Here is a 21,571-nt window from a genome sequence, read left to right as displayed (position 1 = left end):
CCAGATATTCAAACCGCATCTTTGCATGTTTGCCATCGTCTTCTTTGACGACATCCTTTATGTATTCAAATTCCATCGAAGAACATATATGAAATTTAGATCTAGTCTTGCGCACTTTGGAAGAACATCATTTCTTTATCAAACTTTCCAAGTGCGCCTTTGTTCAAAAGAAGCTCAAATATCTTGGGCATGTTGTATCCGGCGAAGGGGGAATTGCTTTTCATCTCAAATCTAGGTGATTGGATTTGCACCAATGTAAACCATAAATTTCAAACACAGTATAGGTATATGATAGATCTTCTCTATCTATCCTATTCATTGGTACTGATCATATTCAGCTCCTATTGCAGCTGCTACTGCTGTTTTCTTGATCTACCCTACTGGTAAAGGAAGTTTCTCTGATGGTATGCCTTTAGAAATATCTGGTACTTTCAACTTCATCATTGTATTCCAGGCAGAACACAACATCCTTATGCATCCATTTCATACAAATTGATTCGTGAAAAATAGAGGCCATGATTGATTGGCCGCTGCCCAAGGATATATCAGCTTTGCGATGATTTCTAGGACTCACCAGCTACTACCGACAGTTTGTAAGAGACTATGGTCTCATTGCAAAGCCGCTCACGGCCATGCTGAAGAAAGATGGGTTCGAGTGGACAAATGCAGCCCGACAAGCTTTTGAAGATCTAAAAAGGGCCATGACTCAAACCCCTATACTCGCACTTCCTGATTTTAGCAAACCATTCCAAGTTTTTACCGATGCAAGCAATGATGGAATCGACGCGGTCCTAGCTAAAGGATGGCGACCCTTAGCTTACGTTTCAAAAGCCCTTAGGCCGCAAAAGAAGGCATGGAGCACGTACACAAGAGAACTACTTGCGGTGGTGCATGAGATCAAGATTTGGAGACCCTACCTACTCGGGAGACGCTTCACCATTGTCACCGACCAGCAAGCACTTCGACACCTTCTTCAATAAAAGATCGTGACTCCAGAGCAACAAAAATTTCTGGTAAAATTACTTGGCTTTAAATATGACATTATTTATTAACCAGGGAAAGAAAACAAAGTGGCTGATGCATTATCATGAAAGGAGGGAAGCTTGGTCCTTGATGACACCCTTTAGGACAAGAGTACTCTCCAAGAGGGGGGGAATGATGAGAACCCCAGCCCGTCAAGCCAAATTTCAGAGAAATTGGCCGAGGCCAACCTTGGCCAAGACCAACCAACGAGCCAAATCCACTGCTTGGAGGCTTGCCAAGCAGTGGCCAACCTTGCCGACAGCCGGCCCAGCCCCGTGAACAGCAGCAGGCGCGCGGACCCCTACACGCCTCCGAGTGGTGCAGGATGTGGAAGGAGACTGCAGAGGGTTTTCTTTGTTGTGGCAGACTTGGGGTCAACTCGTGATAAACTGGGATCGACTCGAGGCAGATCGGGGTCGACTCGTTACAGGCTGGGGTCGACTCTCTCTGAGAATCCAGAGAATGGGTTCTTCTGTTGTTCAGTTGGGGTCGACTCAAGGATCCTTGGGGTCGACTCGAGCGGGGTTGGAGTCGACTCAAGTGTTGGAGGGGTCGACTCGCTGGGCGTATCAGGGAACAGACTCTCGGTTGTTCCAAGCGGATCGACCTGAGGAGCTCGGGAGGTCGACTTGGGTCGACTTTGGAGTCGACTCGATGAAGCTGGAGTCGACTCGAGGCGACGTGGAGTCGACTCGAGGTCGGGAGGAGTCGACTCTTTCAGAATTTCTTGAAAAACGCTGGCGGCCTGATTTTGTGGAACTTGATCTAGGCGTGAAATCTAGAGGAAAGATGATGGGATTTGGATTGTGGGAGGCATGGAAGAAAGGCTAGAGGGTGGTGGGATGATTTCAAAGGATTTAAACAAGAAGAAACTTGAATTTAAAAAAAAGAAAGAAGATAAGGAAGACATGGTTGTGGGAGTCTCACCCAAACCAAATCAACCCGGCGGCAGGAGAAGAGGAGTCTCACCCCTTTCCTTCAGCCTGTTGGCGTCGCACCAAGAAAGAAGAGTCTCTCTTTACGAAACAAAGGGTTTGAATGAACTCAAATATTTTCTGAATTTTATTCTTCAAATCTTCCTTTATATAGAGAGGGAGGCTGAAAAAAGAGAAGGACGACAATTTCGAATTTAGTTGGATCCTTAACCAGATAAGGACTCTTTTAAACCTTCAATCTCCTGATTGATCTCCTAGACCACTTACTAATTGAGGCTTATCCACACGTGGAAGCTTTTATTGGCGTGAGAATGGGAGAGAAGGAAGGATATTTCAGCCGCAAGCAAAAGTAGGATTCCTCTTGCGCATGAAATAAAATTCCATCTCTTTAGGACTCTAACCAAATGACATGTGGCTATTCCTAATCAATCAATGACCAACTCGATGCCTTGGACTCAATCTAACTACGCGTCAAAGACACTAACCCATTGTGAATTAAATCACTTATTATATGGACTCAATGTTTCTCAAACTTCTTGACCCAATGTTCATGGACTAAGGCATGAGAGGGATGCTCCTGCATCAATTCCCTCCGGCTGGGAAAGGACTTGACTCCGTTGAGTTTCGCGACTGGTATAGCTCGTAGAGATCCGGATTCAGCCGCTGGACTTCCTCCGTCTTCAACCACGAACAATCTGAGATTGGTCTGTCTTTCCATTTAACTAAAAACTTCTGATAGCCTCCCCGACAAGTAGACACGATTTGATCATCCAAAATTTCCTCAATGGTGTCTTTTGTAGCTGTTCATCGTGGTAGGGATGGCGGCACTGGAGGAGGGTCTTCTGCTTCAACATGATGTCCTTCATATAGCTGTAGGTCTCCAATGTTGAAAATGGGGCAGACCTGCAAGTCATCTGGTAACTCAAGCATGTAAGCATTGGGTCCTAGCCGTTTTAATACCTTGAAGGGACCAGCTCGACGAGGTTGAAGTTTCTGAAAATTCCTGTGGGGAAAACATTCAGCACTCAACCGAATAAGTACAAGGTCTCCTTCTTGGAACTTAAGAGGACGTCGTTTCAGATTTGCTTGCTGTTTGTACATGTCAGTGCTGGTGGCTAATTGGCATCGTACTTCTGCATGGATGTCCTGTATATGCCTTGCAAAATCTTCACCACCTTCACTGGTTCTTGTGTTGACAGGTAGGGGAAGTAGATCAATGGGTTGCCTAGGCTTCAGCCCAAACACGATCTCGAATGGTGACATTCCCGTAGTCCGGTTGATGCTGCTGTTGTAGGCAAACTCAGCATGTGGTAAGATTAAATCCCAAGATTTAATATGATCTCGGACTAAGCAGCGAAGAAGGTTCCCAAGACTGCGGTTGACCACCTCGGTCTGCCCATCTGTTTGGGGATGACAGGTGCTGGAGAAGGATAGACAGGTGCTGGAGAAGGATAGACAAGTGCTGGACTAAGGTGCCAAGCTTCGCCTAAAGTGTCTTCCAAAAATAGCTAACGAACTTGACATCACGATCAGATACAATAGTCTTCGGAAGCCCATGTAAACGAACCACTTCTTTTAAGAACAAATCAGCAACTCGAGATGCATCATAAGTCTTTGCACATGGCACAAAGTGCGACATTTTTTAAAATCTATCAACAATGACAAAATTAGGACCATGTCCTCGTACCGTCTTAGGCAACCCAAGCACGAAATCCATGCTAAGGTCCTCCCATGGTGATCTCGCCAATGGTACTGGAGAGTAGAGGCCGGCGTTAGTTTTGAATCCCTTGGCAAGCTGACAAGTACGACACTGCTTGATGATTCGACTAACGTCTCTTCGTAAGGTCGGCCAATAAAATCGGTCCTCCACCATGCTGATAGTCTTATTACGGCCAAAATGCCCTGTAAGACCTCCACCGTGAACCTCTCTAATGATGTGATCTCGAAGTGAAGACTCTAGGACACATAGGCGAGTGCCCTGAAAGAGGAAACCATCGTGCATAGAAAATTCTGGGTGCTGCCGTCTGTCCCCTGCTGAGATTTCTGCAAAAATAGACTGAAATTATGCATCTGTAGAATATAAGGCTTTCAAATCTTCAAACCCTATTACCTCAGCTTCCAATAAAGTTAGGAAATGTGACTTTCGGCTGAGAGCATCAGCGACACGGTTCTCTACACCCAGTCTATGTTTCAGCACGAATGTAAACTGCTGCAGCACCTCAACCCATCGGGCATGCTGTGCACTTAACTTCTTTTGGGAGTTGATGTACTTCAGAGAGTTATGGTCGGTGTACATGACGAACTCCCGGTGTAGGAGATAGTGTCTCCAATGTTTTAGAGTTTGAACCACAGTGTAAAACTCAACGTCATACGTGGAGTATCGGTGCTTTGCATCATTGAGCTTTTCGGTGTAGAAGGCGATGGGATGACCTTCTTGACTTAGAACTCCACCAATTCTGATGTGGGATGTGTCACAAGCAACCTCAAATACCTGTTCAAAATTTGGAAGTCGAAGAATCGGAGCTTGAGCTAGAAGTACCTTGATTTCTTCAAAGGCTTTGGTGGCTGCCGGACTCCAATGAAAGAATTCAGCTCGCATACAGTTTGTGATTGGGGCCATTATGCTGCTAAAATTCCTTATGAACCTTCGGTAGAAGGATGCCAGACCATGGAAGCTTCTTACTTCATGAATGTTGCAGGGTATAGACCACTCTCAAATGGCTTTAACCTTTTCTGGATCGGCAGAGACTCCATTGGCTGAAACTATAAACCGAGGAAAGGAACTTGTGGCTCGGCAAAGAAGCACTTCTTCAAGTTGACGTATAGTTTCTCGGATCTGAGAGTGCGAAGCACTTGGCGAAGATGCTGCTGATGCTCCTCACGGCTATGACTGAAGATTAAAATATCATCGAAGTAAACAACCACAAAGCATCCAATGTACGGTTTCAGCACTTGATTCATGATCCGCATGAAAGTACTTGGCGCATTGGAGAGACCAAAGGGCATAACCATCCATTCATGGAGGCCATCCTTGGTCTTAAATTCCGTCTTCCACTCATCTCTAAGTCTAATTCTGATCTGGTGGTAGCCACTTCGAAGGTCCAATTTGGAGAAGATGGTGGCTCCATGCAACAGATCCAGCATGTCGTCAAGCCGCGGGATCGGAAAACAGTACTTCACTGTAATCTTGTTGATTGCTCTGCTGTCCATGCACATTCTTCATGAACCATCCTTTCTGGGAGTAAGTAGAGCCGGGACGGCACATGGGCTGAGGCTCTCTCGGATGAATCCTTTGTCCAAAAGTTCTTGGACTTGGCGGTGAAGCTCCTCATATTCTCTAGGATTCAGCCGATATGCGGGAAGATTCGGTAAGCTTGAACCAGGCACCAAATCTATGGCATGTTAGATGTCCCTCATCGGTGAAAGCTCCTTGGGAAGGTCTTCAGGGGTCACATCAAAAAAATCGTCCAATATAGACTTGAAATCAAAAGGAACAGCTTCTGAAATTTCAGCCCCAACTTTCCTAGACACTAGCGCATACATGACTCCAACCTCTCGGCTACAAGCTTCAAACTTTCTCATGGTTAAAATCCGTTGGATTATCAAATTTTCAGAGGTAAAATCAGTGATCCAAAGAGATTTTAACACAACTCTTTTGTTGGCACAATATAGAGAATAACAATTGGATCGACCGTCATACTCGACACTACGATCATACAATCATGGTCTTCCTAGAAGAAGATGGCATGCTTTCATGAGCAAAACATCGCACCATACTTCATCTCGGAAGTCCTTACCAAGTAAAAAACTGATCAAGCATCTTTGCCTAACAGGGATGGAGGAGTCTTCGATCCAACTTACCCGATACGTCTTTGGATGCTGTACCGATTTCAGATTCAGCTTTTTCAGTACTCCTTCGGATATGATGTTCATGCAGCTTCCTTTATCGATGATGAGATTTAGAGACTTGTTGGCATGCTCGACGCGAGTGTGGAAGATATTGGTGCACTTCCAATCTTCCTTCACGTACTCCTCCTGTTTGCAGCCTGTAAGAATGCGCCGTACGACGCACATGGGCAGATCTGATGCTTCTAGTTCCACCGCAGGAGCTTCTGCATCATGTTCTTCGTTCCCTTCATTTTTCTCTTCATCAGCGGGCTGAGAGGGAGGAATAACTTCAGAGGGTCCTATGATCTCATCCACTTCACATACCAATGCAAAACGCTGGCCTCGGGTTGGACAAACAACAGCGAAGTGACCTCGCCCGCCACACTTGTAGCATTCAACAGGATTTTTTTCTTGTGGCTTAGATTGTGGCATAGGATCCTTACCCTTTTCATTAGCCCTTGGAGCACCTCTTTCCTGATACATGCTTCGATTAGCAGAGGCTTCAGACCTGAAAGTAGGGGTGTTACCTCGAGAAAAAGGAACTCCTCGGTTGGCATTGCGCTCGGGAAACCGTCGGGCAACTGGTGCTTGCGCAGGGCATCTTTGTCGCAGCTACATTTCAACTCAAATGGCGAGTTGGTATGCCTCCTCTAGGCTGAAGATGCATGTTGTCATTAGCTCCCTTTTGATGTCATCCCTCAGCCCAGCTTGGTACCGAGTTAGGGACTGTCGCTCCGTCTCTGTGAGGTTGCTGCGGATCATCAACTCATGGAATCGGGCCGTATACTCCTCCACGGAAGAGTTTCCTTGATGAAGTCTTAGAAGTTCTTCGAAGAGGGTCTCCTCATAATCGAGGGGAAGAAACTTCTCCTTTAGACGAAGTTTCATCTCCTCCCAATCGTTGATAGGGGGCTGTCGGAGTCTGTTGCCCAAGGTGACAACCCAAGAGGGGGGGGTGAATTGGGTCTTTTAAAAACTTTTCAACTACTTCTAATCTTTTAGAGTTAATTAGGCTAAGTTGTATGGATGCTTAGTGGAATTTAAACTTAGCAAGAGTATGATTCTAATCTAATCAACTATTAAGTAGCGGACTCAATAAAAGATTAGTCTAAGTTTGCCCAAGTATGCAATTCAATTGAATGAGACTTGATTAAGTAAATTGAATATGCTTGCAACTAAAGGATGCATGGAGAAGAGTTAAGCACGCATAGTATCTAAGTAAGTAAGTGAGTGAGGAAGTCAGACAACAAAGAGCATCACAAACACAACAAAAGTATAGTGGTTCGGTGCATCCCAGCACCTACATCCACTCCCCAAGACCTCTTGGGAATTTCACTATAATCCCTCAGATTACAGCCGGTTATTTTACAAGCTCACAACCCAACTTGTTGTTTTGCGAGATCACAACGAACTCGGTCGGTTTTCACAGGCTCACCGACTAGAACCAACCGATTGTTTTCACGGGCTCACAATCCAACCCAGTTGGTTTTTCCAAAGGCTCACCAACCACAACCTTACAACGATTATTTTTCGGGTTCACAATCAACCCAGTTGGTTTTCCCAAAGGCTCACCAACCACAACCTTACAACGTTGGTTTTCCCTTTGGCTCACCAACAAACCTTAACCCCTTGATTCAATCCCTTGATTGAATCAAGTTACAAGATATTAGAACAAGAGTTTAAATCAAATACAAGCTTCTCATATAAGCAAATATAGCAAATATAAATAAGTAGAGTAAAGAGAAGAAGCCTTCAAACTAGTTTGTAGATGGAGGAACTCGGCTTCTTCTTCCCTTAACCCTCTTCTGATTTGGCACGAAGTAGAGGATCACCGAGGCAGCACACGGATGGAGAGGAAGCTTTGGGATTTACTTGGATGCTCTTCTTCTCTCTATTTTACTTTGAATGGCCCTTTTGTGCTTATGGGAGATTTTCCTTGTAATCTCTTTGAAATCTCTTTCCTAAATGTTCTCTCCCACTTCCATACCTTCTTCCCTTAGCTCTCCCCTTGATTTTATAGCTTTAGAGGGAGTGAGAACAAAAATCTAGCCGTTAGAGACAAAAATAGAGCCGTTGGAATCAAGAAAAAACTAGCCGTTATGCCTCCCAGCGTGCTGGAGTCGACTCGGCTGAAGTAGGAGTCGACTCGGCTGAAACAGGAGTCACTTGTGAATAGTAGTCTGTCGGCACTGTAGCTGGGAGTCGGCTCCGCACTGTAGCACTGAAGTTGGAGTCGACTCGAGATCACTGTAGCGCTGAAAATCAACTTTCTATTTTTTTTGTTTGTTCTCAGTCGGAGTCGACTCGTAGAGTATCGGAGTCGACTCGAGCACTGTTTCTTGAAACTCTAGAGTGCCAGAGTCGACTCTAAACTTTCCGGAGTCGACTCGAGGACTATTCTTTTGAATCTTTCTTTGAATTTGCTCCTTCAACTTGAATCCTTTGAACTTGAAACTTGGGCCAATGAAGTGAAGCTTTCTTCCAACTTTTTTGAGAGCTTTTGAGGCCTTCTTGTATTTTTCCAACTTGCTATGTTCCTTGCAAAATAAATTATCTTTCTTCTTGCAACACAAACATTAGTAATTATACTTCAAGGTTTTGTGATCATCAAAATCAATCTTTAACTCAATCTTTGGGTCATCAGTCTCCCCCTTTTTGATGATGACAAAACTTGGAGTATGTGCAATATAAAATATATTGTGTTCTAGAACTAATGCATAGCTAAGTTGCATGAAGTAGAAAACATATATATTTAAAACATACTTCATGATAATGCTTTAGATTTAATCAGCTTAACACAATCAACATATTTCAATTTAAGCTGATTTGTATTCAATTCAAAACATAAAGCATTATGAGCATATAATCAGATATTTCTCCCCCTTTTTGACAACATCAAAAGGTTGTAATATAATGAAACATTAAGCACAAAGATAAGAATACTCAAATATGTCTTTTTCTTTTTGTACTCTGATTTGCATGTCAAATTATTGCAAGAATATGAATCATATAACTCAAGGCAATAATGTTAGAAAAAGATTAATGAGCATAGATTAGAGCCAATTATAATGAGAACACATCGAATGTGGTTCCAAAGATAGTTTTCAAATCAAGTGTAGGTGGAAACTTTCTTAAGTTAATTCAAGAAGTACCACAAATAATATTCAAGGAAAGCACGAATGGAAATCTAACATCTCTTCAATAATAAGTATGAAAACTTGTTCATTTAAGATCTTTTGCCCAATATATTAAGTATGATTGCAAAGTTCTTTTATGGTGTAAAAATATTGTGGCATAAATACCAAAATATGAATTCATGCAATTTATGATATATCTTAGAGTATACATAAAGTTCAAAGCTTTGAAGGTTCTTTTAAAGCTCTTTTAAAGACTTTATTCTTTTATTCCTTAAAAAATAAGCACAATTTGATACATAAAAATATGAATTGGCACAAAATTGAAGTTCTAAAGAGCAAGCCAATTAGGACTCATTAGTGAATTCCAAAATAGATTTTCTGAGAGATACTCAAGAAAATTCAACACATTATTCTCCCCCTTTTTCATTAAGTTAGAGGCTCTTAAGATCAACTGTTTGACTTGCAATTTGGTTCATGATTTATGCATAAGATATATTAACCAAATAACAAGCCTCAAGGTGTATCATAAAGATTTTCAGATTTAAATTTCAGATGATACATATTGGAGAGTATTAGGATCACTTTTCATTTAGTATTCTGTCTCTCTCCTTTAGTTATAGATTTATGCGATTAAGTTCCATAAGATCTCTCCTTCTGAAATTTTCTTTCTCCCCCTTAATTGATCATTCCATTTAAGAGTTTAGAATTTGAAGATAATGTTCAATAAAATTGTCAATCTCAAAAATATATTTTCTATAAGTTTCAGCTTATTTTCATAAGACTCAAGGTTTGAGATAAGACAACCTTTATAGAACTCATCTCAAGGTATAAACTTATAATTAAAGCAAGTCTTGCCATATAAGGAGGTTCATCAAAATCAATCCATAAAAATCAAGGTATGCATCAAATTAAAGTAATTTTTAGGATAAGATACTGAATATCTAAAGCTCCCCCTCAAAAGATGCATTCCTCTTTAATCATTCTTTTTTTTTGTTGAATTTCAGATTGTAATGATAAGTATGAATAAAACTGAAATTCTATGATATCGAGAATGTAGAGTGATCTAGAATTATTCAAAATTTATAGCAATCACTCTTTTTAATCTTTCAAGAACAAGTTATGCTTCCTCTTAATTTTTGAGAAAATGTACTGAAATATTAATCAGAAAATGATTCATTTGAAGCTCAAATTCTTTCAAAAGCATTTACATTTTCTTTCTTTTAAGAATCATTTGAGTGAGCTGAAATATTTCTAGACTTAAGATCATTCACTCTTTTAATAATATATATATATATATATATATATTTTGATGGAAGTCTTTAATAATGTAGGAGAGAGAAAAATATATAGATGATCATTGAAGTATATATAGTTATAGAACTCAATTTCTTAATCATAGTTTTTTCAGCAATGTATACATGAAGCACAATAAATCTTTTTAATATCAAAATAAAATCATATATTTAAAAATATTTGTTTGCAATTAAGATCATTGAAAGACACATCATTTGGACCAATATTAGTACACTTTAAAGATAAGAGATGATATGTTTCGGATGCGTATCGGAGCAATCAACCAAGGCATCAAAATTAATTCTGTTTTTCTTACATTAAGAATTTATTTAGAAATCATATTGAGTTTAAGTTTTTATACAAAATCAGATTCTGAATTATATAAGGATTTTCAATAGAGGCTTTCAAAATCATAATTTGAGATATGTATATTCCACATTGTAGCTCATCTTAAATCATTACGATTGAAAACACATATTTCAAACATATAAGAGCATATTCAGAATATTTGTATTTATGTTGAGTTTTGGTATGAATTAGAACATTATATACCAAAATTAGGCAAGTTGAAAGATAAAACAAAATCAATTCATTTTGCCTAAATAGAGATATACTTCTCTTCTTCTTTTTACAAATTTATTCAACTTTCAGATTTCAAAAATGATTGTGAACGACAAATCTAAAATTTCTTTTTAATAATACCATAAAATAACTTCATACAGTATTTCAAACATTCAATCAAATTATCCAAGCATGAAGCATTACAAAATATTGAGAACCCATAATTCAAGACATCATGCCACATGCAAAATATATTATGTGTTAAGTCATGCATTAAAATAATAAGAACAAGCATGTCAAGGATCAAAACTAATTCTTTTCAAATAAACTCCCCCTATTTAAATATAATCTTGCATTGATTTCATCCTTAAATTGTGTTTTCAAGTGATTTAAAAAAAATGACTTGATTCTTCTTATATACTTTCATTAACTTTGTCTTTCATTTTTACTTTCTTATGCTCTATACTCTATTTGCTCCCTATCCGGTGGAGTTGGGAAGGGGCACGAGGTACTACCACTAGCCTCCCTCTTGTGCCGTCCCTAATATGCCCTACACCGAATAGTTGGGTCAAATAGTGCCGGGTACTACCACTAGCCTCCCCATTGGCACCACCCTATGATGAGCAATATAGAAAGGTTAAAATTTTCACTTCAAACTCTCCCTGTTTAAGTGTAATTAATTATGGATTTTATTCCTTCCAAATGTGCCGAATATATTATGCTTGTTTTGCTTTTCCTTAAGATTGGAGTACTTGCCTTTGCTTAGATTTTTCATCTCTTGAATAATATCCATTTTCTTTTCTTTATCTCTCTCTCTTTTTGTTATTCTCAAGTAATTTACATGAAAGAGCAGAATAAAGAAATAATCTTATGTATCATATAGATGTATATCATGCAAACAACATTTTCATTATGCTCAAGGATTCATAACTTCTCACAAGTTATTTTAAATCAAAATTTTATGCATATACTTGTGTATTTCATGGTTATGATATAGGCAAAGAAATATTTTAGTTTGAGCAAACCATGAAACAATTTCTAAAAGCATAAGTTATGAGGGAGGTCTCTTAAATTTCCGATTCATTCTGCATTCTTCAAGTCAGATACCTACTAGATTTCTTATGTATGAACTTTTGGCTGAAGAAGTTCCTCTCTCTTGTTTGCAGGTGAATGTTTATTGTATCTTACATGGAGATATCCTTCAAGTTGAAATCTCTCATTTTCTTGCTCAAGGATCCTGCATTATTAACAAAATTCTTTTCTTTCTTGAAGGAAAGTCATTAGTTTCTTCAAGATACAAAACATTCATATAGCATATTTCTTAACTAGGTGACTCAATCGTAAGATATGACAACAATTGAATATTGAGTCATTTTACTCAAGAGATTGCCAAATATAAGCAAACACATGTCACTTGAACTTAAGAGATAGTTTCATTAACCAAGAAGGTTCAAAGACAAGCATGTGAAGCAATAGGAAGATTTATCAAGGTCAAATCAATTTTTTATTTTCAGAATCAATTGAGCTTAGATTCTATTTGCTTAAGATAATTATTAATAAGACATGTTAGCTAAGTTTTAATCAACTTTATCTTAAACAGTTGTTTCTAACAAAATTCTGATTATGATTTATTTGTTATCAATAAAATATGATTCATTAAAGTTAGATTGACGTCTTGCACAAGGTCACATAATGAGCATACAATCTGGTCTACTAGCTGCATGATAAAATAATTATTCTATCATGCTTCAATACAGCTTTAAAACAATAGATCTACTTTGCTCATCCTTTTCAAATTCTACAAGATGGGGTCATAGACATACCTTCTTCATGCCAATCTTCTATAAGAGTTTTCTTGTGGACTAACTTTGGTCAATGAAGATCCCCTTTCTTGTTTGTCGTAATTTGAAGTTTGAGAGAAGATGTTAATTCATTCATCATACATATTTCAAACTCACCTTACATGAGCTAAGTAAAATCTTCATATAACTCTTCATTAGTAGAACCAAAAATGATGTCATCAATGCATACTTTGAGCAAATAAGATATCACAAATTCTTCTTTTTGATGTATAGATTTATCACTATTACTTTCTATCAAGAAAGGTTACTTAAGCTTTTATATCATGCTTTTGATGCTTGTTCCAAATTATATATTGCTTTAACATATTTGTAATGAGTGTTTTCAAATATGGTGGTTATTTAACATAGATCTCCTTTTTAATGAAATAACCACATAGGAGTGCATTCTACACATTCATTTGACAGAATATAAAGCTCATGAAGCAAGCAAATGATAATGGTGATCTTTACTTCTAATCATGCAAGGATTTCATCAAGATCTAATTCATCTTTTCTTGATTGAATCTTTTAGTAGTCACTAATTTTTCTTCATTAAGTGCATTTCTGAAAACTCAATTTGGTTCTAATTATTAACAAGTTTTCCGATTTTATCGGTAAGATTTCAAATTCTCTCTCTTTTAAAAAATGATTTAGTTTAACTTGACCAATTATAATCTTGCTCATTCTTCTTAAGGTGTTTTAGTTTTAGATTGTTATATGCAAGCAAAAAGATTAACATATACACATATAATCTGATTTTAGTGACTTGATGAAAGATCATTAGTCTCATAAAGAATAAAATGAATTGATATTTCTACAACTAGGATCTTTTCATTGAATATTCTATATGCATTGCTTGATGAATGATATCCAAAGATAGAAGTATCTTTATCAGATTTGGCATTATTTTCAGAAGAACATATCAAGCATAACGTGTATGACTGAAAAATATGAAAGATATGCAATGGTTCATTTTCCATTTTTCAGGAGATCAAAAGGAGTTTTCATCAAAAAATAGATCTAATAGAAATCATATGTATGACAAGCAGCGATGATAGCTTTTAAAAATTATTTAAGTAGATGACTATCATACACAATTATCTTTTTCATTTCTTCAAGAATTCTATTAACCCTATTTTACTTAAGGTGTCCTTGGTGCTGAAATAATTAATTTCTGTATAAACTTTATCAGAATTTTGGTTTTCAACACTGTGCCATGATACCTTCACAGTTTGGAAATCTTTATCATTTGAAACACTTTTACAAGATTTAGCAAATACAGAAAATATTTCAATTTTATTTGCCAAGAACAAATCCAATGTAAGCTTTTGAAAACTTAGTGATGGAAACAACATCTTTAGATTTAGAAATTGATTTTTGTTTGTTTCCTTAGTTAACATGCATAGTAAACTTTGACCTTTCAGAAGATACTCTAAGTAAGCCAATGGCAAGGTCTTTTGAGATTAAATACATACTAGCATGAGTTGATTTTATATGCCAAAGATGGTTTCTTTAATCTTGGTATTCATAGTGCATATATTCAAAGGTATACCAAGTACACATTTTCATATCTATGATCGATAAACAATAATGCCATGGATAAAAACTCTCAATCAAGCATATAGAGAATTCATAGATTTATTCTTAATAAATTGATTAATCATTTAGCAACTTATCCAATAGTGAGTAAAGTATACTATAAAATGAAGTGATTTGATTATATTTCCAAAAGTATTTTCTATATCATAAAATTGATCAATACTTGCTATTCATATTTTAATCAAATACTAAAGCAAAAATAATGATGAGATGCAAGGGTTACTGATTTCATTATTATTATTTTTTAATTACTTTTCATAAGTATATTTCAAGTTTCATTTTTTTTGACGTGTGTCTAGAACACCCATTTGTATGAAAGTTCTATTTGTTCCATAGGTATCTTGGCACACCTACATCTACATCCTCATATTTTCATTTTGGGTACCCAAGCTTGCTTGGGTCCTTGAGAGTTAGGACATATGGTTCCTTTTGGAATCCAAATTTGTTTAATTATAATAACTTTACCACTTGATTTAATTATGTTAGAACGATAGGTAAAGTTGTTATGCCCATTCTTTTCATGTTTGAAATAAGTTATCTTATTTAATGGTTTGCTTGGTGAATTGATAACCTTTTTTTCTAGAGATTTGTTGTTAAGTAAAGGAGTCAAGCCAAGTTTTGATTTATCATAAGCAACATATTGGCTTTCAAACATCATTTTTAATCTTTCTGAACTTACAGTGAATTTGTTAATAAAAGATTTTAATTGGTTAATTTCTTTACTTAAGTTTTGATTTTCTTTAATTAAACTCTGATTTTTTTGAATCAATTGTTCTAAATTTAACCTTAAGCTTTCATTTTCAGAATTTAGTTTATCTTGTATCTCATCACTAGAATTTCTTTCTTTTAAAATTTTCAGATTTAGTTTCTTAAGATTTTTATTCTTTATAGCTAATTTTCTACATTCACCATACAAATCATGAAAAGCATTTAATAATTCATCATAAGGAAATTCTTCTTGAGAATCATTTGATGTAAAAGTAGATTCAGATTTTACCTTATCTTCTTGTGCCATAAAGCACAAGTTAGTTACCTTTTGTAGTTTTTTGGAGCTGAACTGCCTCGGAGTTGACTCGGATCGTTTTGGAGTCGACTCGGCTGACTTGGGAGTCGACTCTAGAGCGCTTGGAGTCGACTCGGCTCTCAGAGTCCCCGAAGTTGGTTCTTTGCCTTTTGGTCTTGCTTTCTTCTGAGAGTCGACTCGGACGTAACTAGGAGTCGACTCGCCAAACTTCGGAGTCGACTCGTAACCTTCTGGAGTCGACTTGGTTGCAGGGTCTGAAAATCTGAGTCTCTGCCTTTCAGACTGTTTTCCTCTAGGAGTCGACTCGGACAAACTGGGAGTCGACTCGGCTGATAAGGGAGATTCTGCAGTTTCACTGTTAGTATGTAATTGAAGCACATGTGAGCTAATCTGAGATTTATCATAAATATTTTTTAAAGTATCCCAGATTTCTTTAGCAGATAAGCATTCAGAAATCTTATTAAATATAGTTTCATGGATAGCACAATATAGTATGTTCATAGCATTATCATTCAATTGTGCTAAGTCTTTTTCATTAACAGTTTGAGAGAGTGTGTGAAGGTCATTTATTATGATATTCCATAAATAATAGTTTTGTGATTGAATAAAAATGCGCATGCGTGCTTTCCAATATGTGTAGTCTATGCCATTAAATAGTGGAGGTCTATCAATTAACCCTCTTCTAGAAAACTATCTATTTGAGTTGTCATGATCTTTGGCTCTGGATCGTGAGATCAACAATTAACTTTAGAGCACCTGCTCTGATACCACTTGTTGCCCAAGGTGACAACCCAAGAGGGGGGGTGAATTGGGTCTTTTAAAAACTTTTCAACTACTTCTAATCTTTTAGAGTTAATTAGGCTAAGTTGTATGGATGCTTAGTGGAATTGAAACTTAGCAAGAGTATGATTCTAATCTAATCAACTATTAAGTAGCGGACTCAATAAAAGATTAGTCTAAGTTTGCCCAAGTATGCAATTCAATTGAATGAGACTTGATTAAGTAAATTGAATATGCTTGCAACTAAAGGATGCACGGAGAAGAGTTAAGCACGCATAGTATCTAAGTAAGTAAGTGAGTGAGGAAGTCAGACAACAAAGAGCATCACAAACACAACAAAAGTATAGTGGTTCGGTGCATCCCAGCACCTACATCCACTCCCCAAGACCTCTTGGGAATTTCACTATAATCCCTCAGATTACAGCCGGTTGTTTTACAAGCTCACAACCCAACTTGTTGTTTTGCGAGATCACAACGAACTCGGTCGGTTTTCACAGGCTCACCGACTAGAACCAACCGATTGTTTTCACGGGCTCACAATCCAACCCAGTTGGTTTTTTCAAAAGCTCACCAACCACAACCTTACAACGATTATTTTTCGGGTTCACAATCAACCCAGTTGGTTTTCCCAAAGGCTCACCAACCACAACCTTACAACGTTGGTTTTTCCTTTGGCTCACCAACAAACCTTAACCCCTTGATTCAATCCCTTGATTGAATCAAGTTACAAGATATTAGAACAAGAGTTTAAATCAAATACAAGCTTCTCATATAAGCAAATATAGCAAATATAAATAAGTAGAGTAAAGAGAAGAAGCCTTCAAACTAGTTTGTAGATGGAGGAACTCGGCTTCTTCTTCCCTTAACCCTCTTCTGATTTTGCACGAAGTAGAGGATCACCGAGGCAGCACACGGATGGAGAGGAAGCTTTGGGATTTACTTGGATGCTCTTCTTCTCTCTATTTTACTTTGAATGGCCCTTTTGTGCTTATGGGAGATTTTCCTTGTAATCTCTTTGAAATCTCTTTCCTAAATGTTCTCTCCCACTTCCATACCTTCTTCCCTTAGCTCTCCCCTTGATTTTATAGCTTTAGAGGGAGTGAGAACAAAAATCTAGCCGTTAGAGACAAAAATAGAGCCGTTGGAATCAAGAAAAAACTAGCCGTTATGCCTCCCAGCGTGCTGGAGTCGACTCGGCTGAAGTAGGAGTCGACTCGGCTGAAACAGGAGTCACTTGTGAATAGTAGTCTGTCGGCACTGTAGCTGGGAGTCGGCTCCGCACTGTAGCACTGAGTTGGAGTCAACTCGAGATCACTGTAGCGCTGAAAATCAACTTTCTGTTTTTTTTGTTTATTCTCAGTCGGAGTCGACTCGTAGAGTATCGGAGTCGACTCGAGCACTGTTTCTTGAAACTCTAGAGTGCCAGAGTCGTCTCTAAACTTCCCGGAGTCGACTCGAGGACTATTCTTTTGAATCTTTCTTTGAATTTGCTCCTTCAACTTGAATCCTTTGAACTTGAAACTTGGGCCAATGAAGTGAAGCTTTCTTCCAACTTTTTGAGAGCTTTTGAGGCCTTCTTGTATTTTTCCAACTTGCTATGTTCCTTGCAAAATAAATTATCTTTCTTCTTGCAACACAAACATTAGTAATTATACTTCAAGGTTTTGTGATCATCAAAATCAATCTTTAACTCAATCTTTGGGTCATCAGAGTCGGTGTGTCACGCCCCGAACCCAGCACCCGGGTTCGGTACGCGACCGGCCGCATGAGCTCTAGAGCAGTGCCCTAAAGATCATGCAAGGCCTATGATTAACAAACATTTCAATAAATCCACAATTAATCTAGTAATTCAAATAGAGCAGTCCGACATGTCCAAATAAACAAATTAGTTCAATTACAAGATCTTCAAATGTTCATCGACATCAAAGAAGGACAAACAAACTAACTAGCTAATGACTCTGATACTTGCACTCTGCGCCCATCCCATCCAAATCTAAGCATCCTGCAACTCTGATAAAAAGAAAGAAGAAAAGGGGATGAGCTTTACAGCCCAGTAAGAATCCCTACACATCCATACCAACACAATAATAATATGAATTTGAAAGCCACGACAAATCGATGCACATTTCATGAAATCATAAACCGGCTATCAAAAGGCTCAAATAATCAATATAATATGTACGTCAAATATCAATGAAAGTCCAACCATGCAAGAATGATATAGCATACGATAGCTCATAAATCTTCATTAATATTTTCAATGCTTTTTCTTTCCATTCTATATTAACTTGATCCGGATCAATTATCTTTCCGACTTTGGGCTACATCCCGGTCACGTTTCCAGCCCGTGACGGGGCAATCGATAGTGTTACGGGGGAATTTAGCCACCATGCCCCACGTGACCGGCACGCGCGCCCAGGAAGACTACGGCAGTCCCTTGATCCAGCAATCCGACCCCGAGTCGGATATCTTCGGCTCCGCAGCCCGACCCCGAGTCGGCTGCCCCTTGATCCAGCAATCCGACCCCGAGTCGGATATCTTCGGCTCCGCAGCCCGACCCCGAGTCGGCTGCCCCTTGATCCAGCAATCCGACCCCGAGTCGGCAATCTCTCGACAACGACAGACTGTTCCTCTGAGGCACGCCGCGGCCCCCCTGCTCCACTATGCCCTGCCAGGGCCGTACCCAGCGCTGCCCCACGACGCCCTGTAACGGCCATGTCAGTGGCAGCCCCATCGTGCCACACGATAACGAATCCCCGGAAAAACCCCCCAGCCTGATATATATGGGGCTGGGGGGGAAGGGGGAGGGTAAGCAAAAGTTTTTCAGAGTATTCTTTTATCCGCTACTACTATCTCTCCTTCTCCTTCAATCTCCTCTGACTTGATCGTCGGAGGGCCCCCACTACCCCAGTGGTGGTGCGAGGCTTGCCTGCAGGTTCCCCGGTGGAAGGTGGAGCGCAATCAACCCAACTCCAAGGGAACCCCGTTCACACCGCTGTGCCAATCGTTCTCGGTTTGGACCACCAGCAACAGTTGGCGCTAGAAGGAGGGCCCGGATCTCAGAGCGATCGTAATGGCACGGCGAGGTGGTCGTGGAGCTTCCAATGCTTCCGGTCGCGGGGCCTCTCGCGCCACTGGCCGGGAGGCCGCTGCATCCCCAACACGCTCTCAGCAACACTCCACCGCCCCACCGCCCATTCAGATGGTCGAAGATCCCTTCGCCGACTTAGAGAAGGGCCATTCCAAAGATTCCTTCGCCGACTTAGAGATCTCCTCCCAGCCGGCGCTCGCCTCGAGGATCCTGCGGACCCCGAATCCGCCGGGGTTCAAAATGCCGGCGATCGAGCCCTATGACGGGGCGGCGGACCCGCGGGATCACGTCAAGAGTTTCAGGACCCTCATGCTCCTCCACGGAGCATCAGATCCCCTTCTCTGCAAAGCTTTCCTGGCAACCCTCCGTGGCCCGGCGAGGGCGTGGTTCGCCGGGCTGGAGGCTGACTCGATCCGGTCCTTCGACCAGTTCACTCGCCTCTTCATCACTCACTTCGCCGTCAGTAGCCGGCGGCGACTGGTCTCCGACTCCCTCTTTGATGTCCGGCAAAACGAGGGAGAGAGCCTGCGGGATTATCTTACCCGCTTCAACAAGGCTACGCTGGAGGTCCGGAACCTGAGTCAGGAGGTAGCCCTTTCAGCCCTGAAGCGTGGCTTCCGGAAGGGCAGACTCACCTTCTCCCTGGATAAACGCCTGCCACGGAGCTTCCCGGAGCTGTTGTCCCGGGCGAACCAGTATGCGGACGCCGAGGAGGCGGCCGCCCACCGGAGCAAGGAGGCCGCCGAGATCCCTCCAAAGCTTGGGAAGAAAAGGCGAAAAGAGGCACGCCAAAGGAGGAGCCCGACGCCCCAGCGTCGGCGCAGAAGCCCGTCGCCGGCGAGGAACCACGGCGCCCCACGCCCTCGTTCTCCGCCTCGACGTTTCAACCGGTACACCCCTCTCCTGACTCCCCGGGCCCAGATCCTTATGGAGATCAAGGGGCGGGAGGATCTCCCGGCTCCGAGACAGATGCGGAAGATCCCTGGGAAGAGGCCCTCTCGGGCGTACTGTGAGTACCACCGAGACCACGGCCACGACACGGAGGACTGCTTCCAGCTTCGGGACGAGATCGAGGCTCTCATCCGTCGGGGGCGTCTCGGTCGATATGTGAGCGACCGACGTCCCCCCGCGGACCCGCGTCCGGCCGACCCGGCTCCTCCGGAGCCTCGGGAGCAGAATCGACCCGTTGCGGGCGTGATCCATACTATCACTGGGGGCTGCTCTCGGCCTGTGAGGAACGCAGGGGGCTCGGCGGAAGCATCAGGGATGGCCGTCGTAAAGAGGCAGAGGGTCGACAATGTAATCACCTTTTCTGATGAGGATGTAAAGGGGGTTCAGACTCCCCACGATGACGCCATGGTGATCTCCCTCACTATGGCAAACTATGATGTAAGGCGTGTTCTTGTTGATAGTGGAAGCTCAGCTGATATTTTGTTTTACGAGGCCTTCCAAAAGATGAGCTTGTCCAGACAATTGTTGCACAAAACATCCACCCCCCTCATCGGATTCACTGGGGACGCTGTCCCGGCCGAAGGAGTCGTCGAGCTGCCTGTGACTGCGGGCGTTGCACCCGCAGAAGCTACGGTGCGACTCGGGTTCTTGGTCGTCCGTGTTCCCTCGGCCTACAACGCTATCCTCGGACGACCCGGACTGAACGCCCTTCGTGCGGTGGTCTCTACGTACCACTTGCTCATGCGGTTCCCCATGGCGGCTGGGATCGGAGAGGTCCGAGGTGACCAACCGACCGCGCGGCAATGTTTCCTTGCGACTCTCAAAGGGAAGAAGCCCGTGGAAGCCCTAAGCGTCGAGTCCCTTGACGCCAGAGACGAGGTGGCCTTGCGGCAGGGGGAGCCAGCCGAGGGCATGGTCGAAGTTCCCCTCGAGGAAGGCCGCCCGGACCGGACGGTCCGGGTCGGCGCCAATCTCGACTCGGGAGCTCGGGCCCGGTTGGTGGAATTCCTCCAAGCCAATGCCGATGTATTTGCCTGGTCGGCGGCCGATGTACCTGGGATCGACCCGGAGGTCACTTCTCACGCCCTCAACGTCGACCCGACCCACCGACCAGTAAAGCAGAAAAAGAGACACTGTGCCCCGGATCGGATCCGGGTGGTCGACCAGGAGGTAGACAAGCTCTTGGAGGCAGGATTCATAAGGGAGGTGAGTTACCCCGAGTGGCTGGCAAATGTCGTACTTGTCCGGAAGGCGAGCGGGAAGTGGAGGATGTGCGTCGACTACACCGACCTGAACAAGGCGTGCCCCAAGGATAGCTTTCCGCTTCCGCGGATAGACCAACTGGTCGACGCGACTTCCGGATATCAGCTGCTGTCTTTCATGGACGCCTTCTCCGGCTATAACCAGATAATGATGGCCCCACAGGACGAGGAGAAAACTGCCTTTAT

The sequence above is a fragment of the Phoenix dactylifera genome, chromosome 10 (genome assembly GCF_051530095.1).
Source record: "Phoenix dactylifera cultivar Ajwa chromosome 10, Ajwa_hap1_PhDact_Kaust_v1.1, whole genome shotgun sequence".
Lineage (NCBI taxonomy): Eukaryota > Viridiplantae > Streptophyta > Magnoliopsida > Arecales > Arecaceae > Phoenix > Phoenix dactylifera.
The sequence above is the reverse complement of the archived record's forward strand: the minus strand, read 5'-3'. Positions refer to the sequence as shown.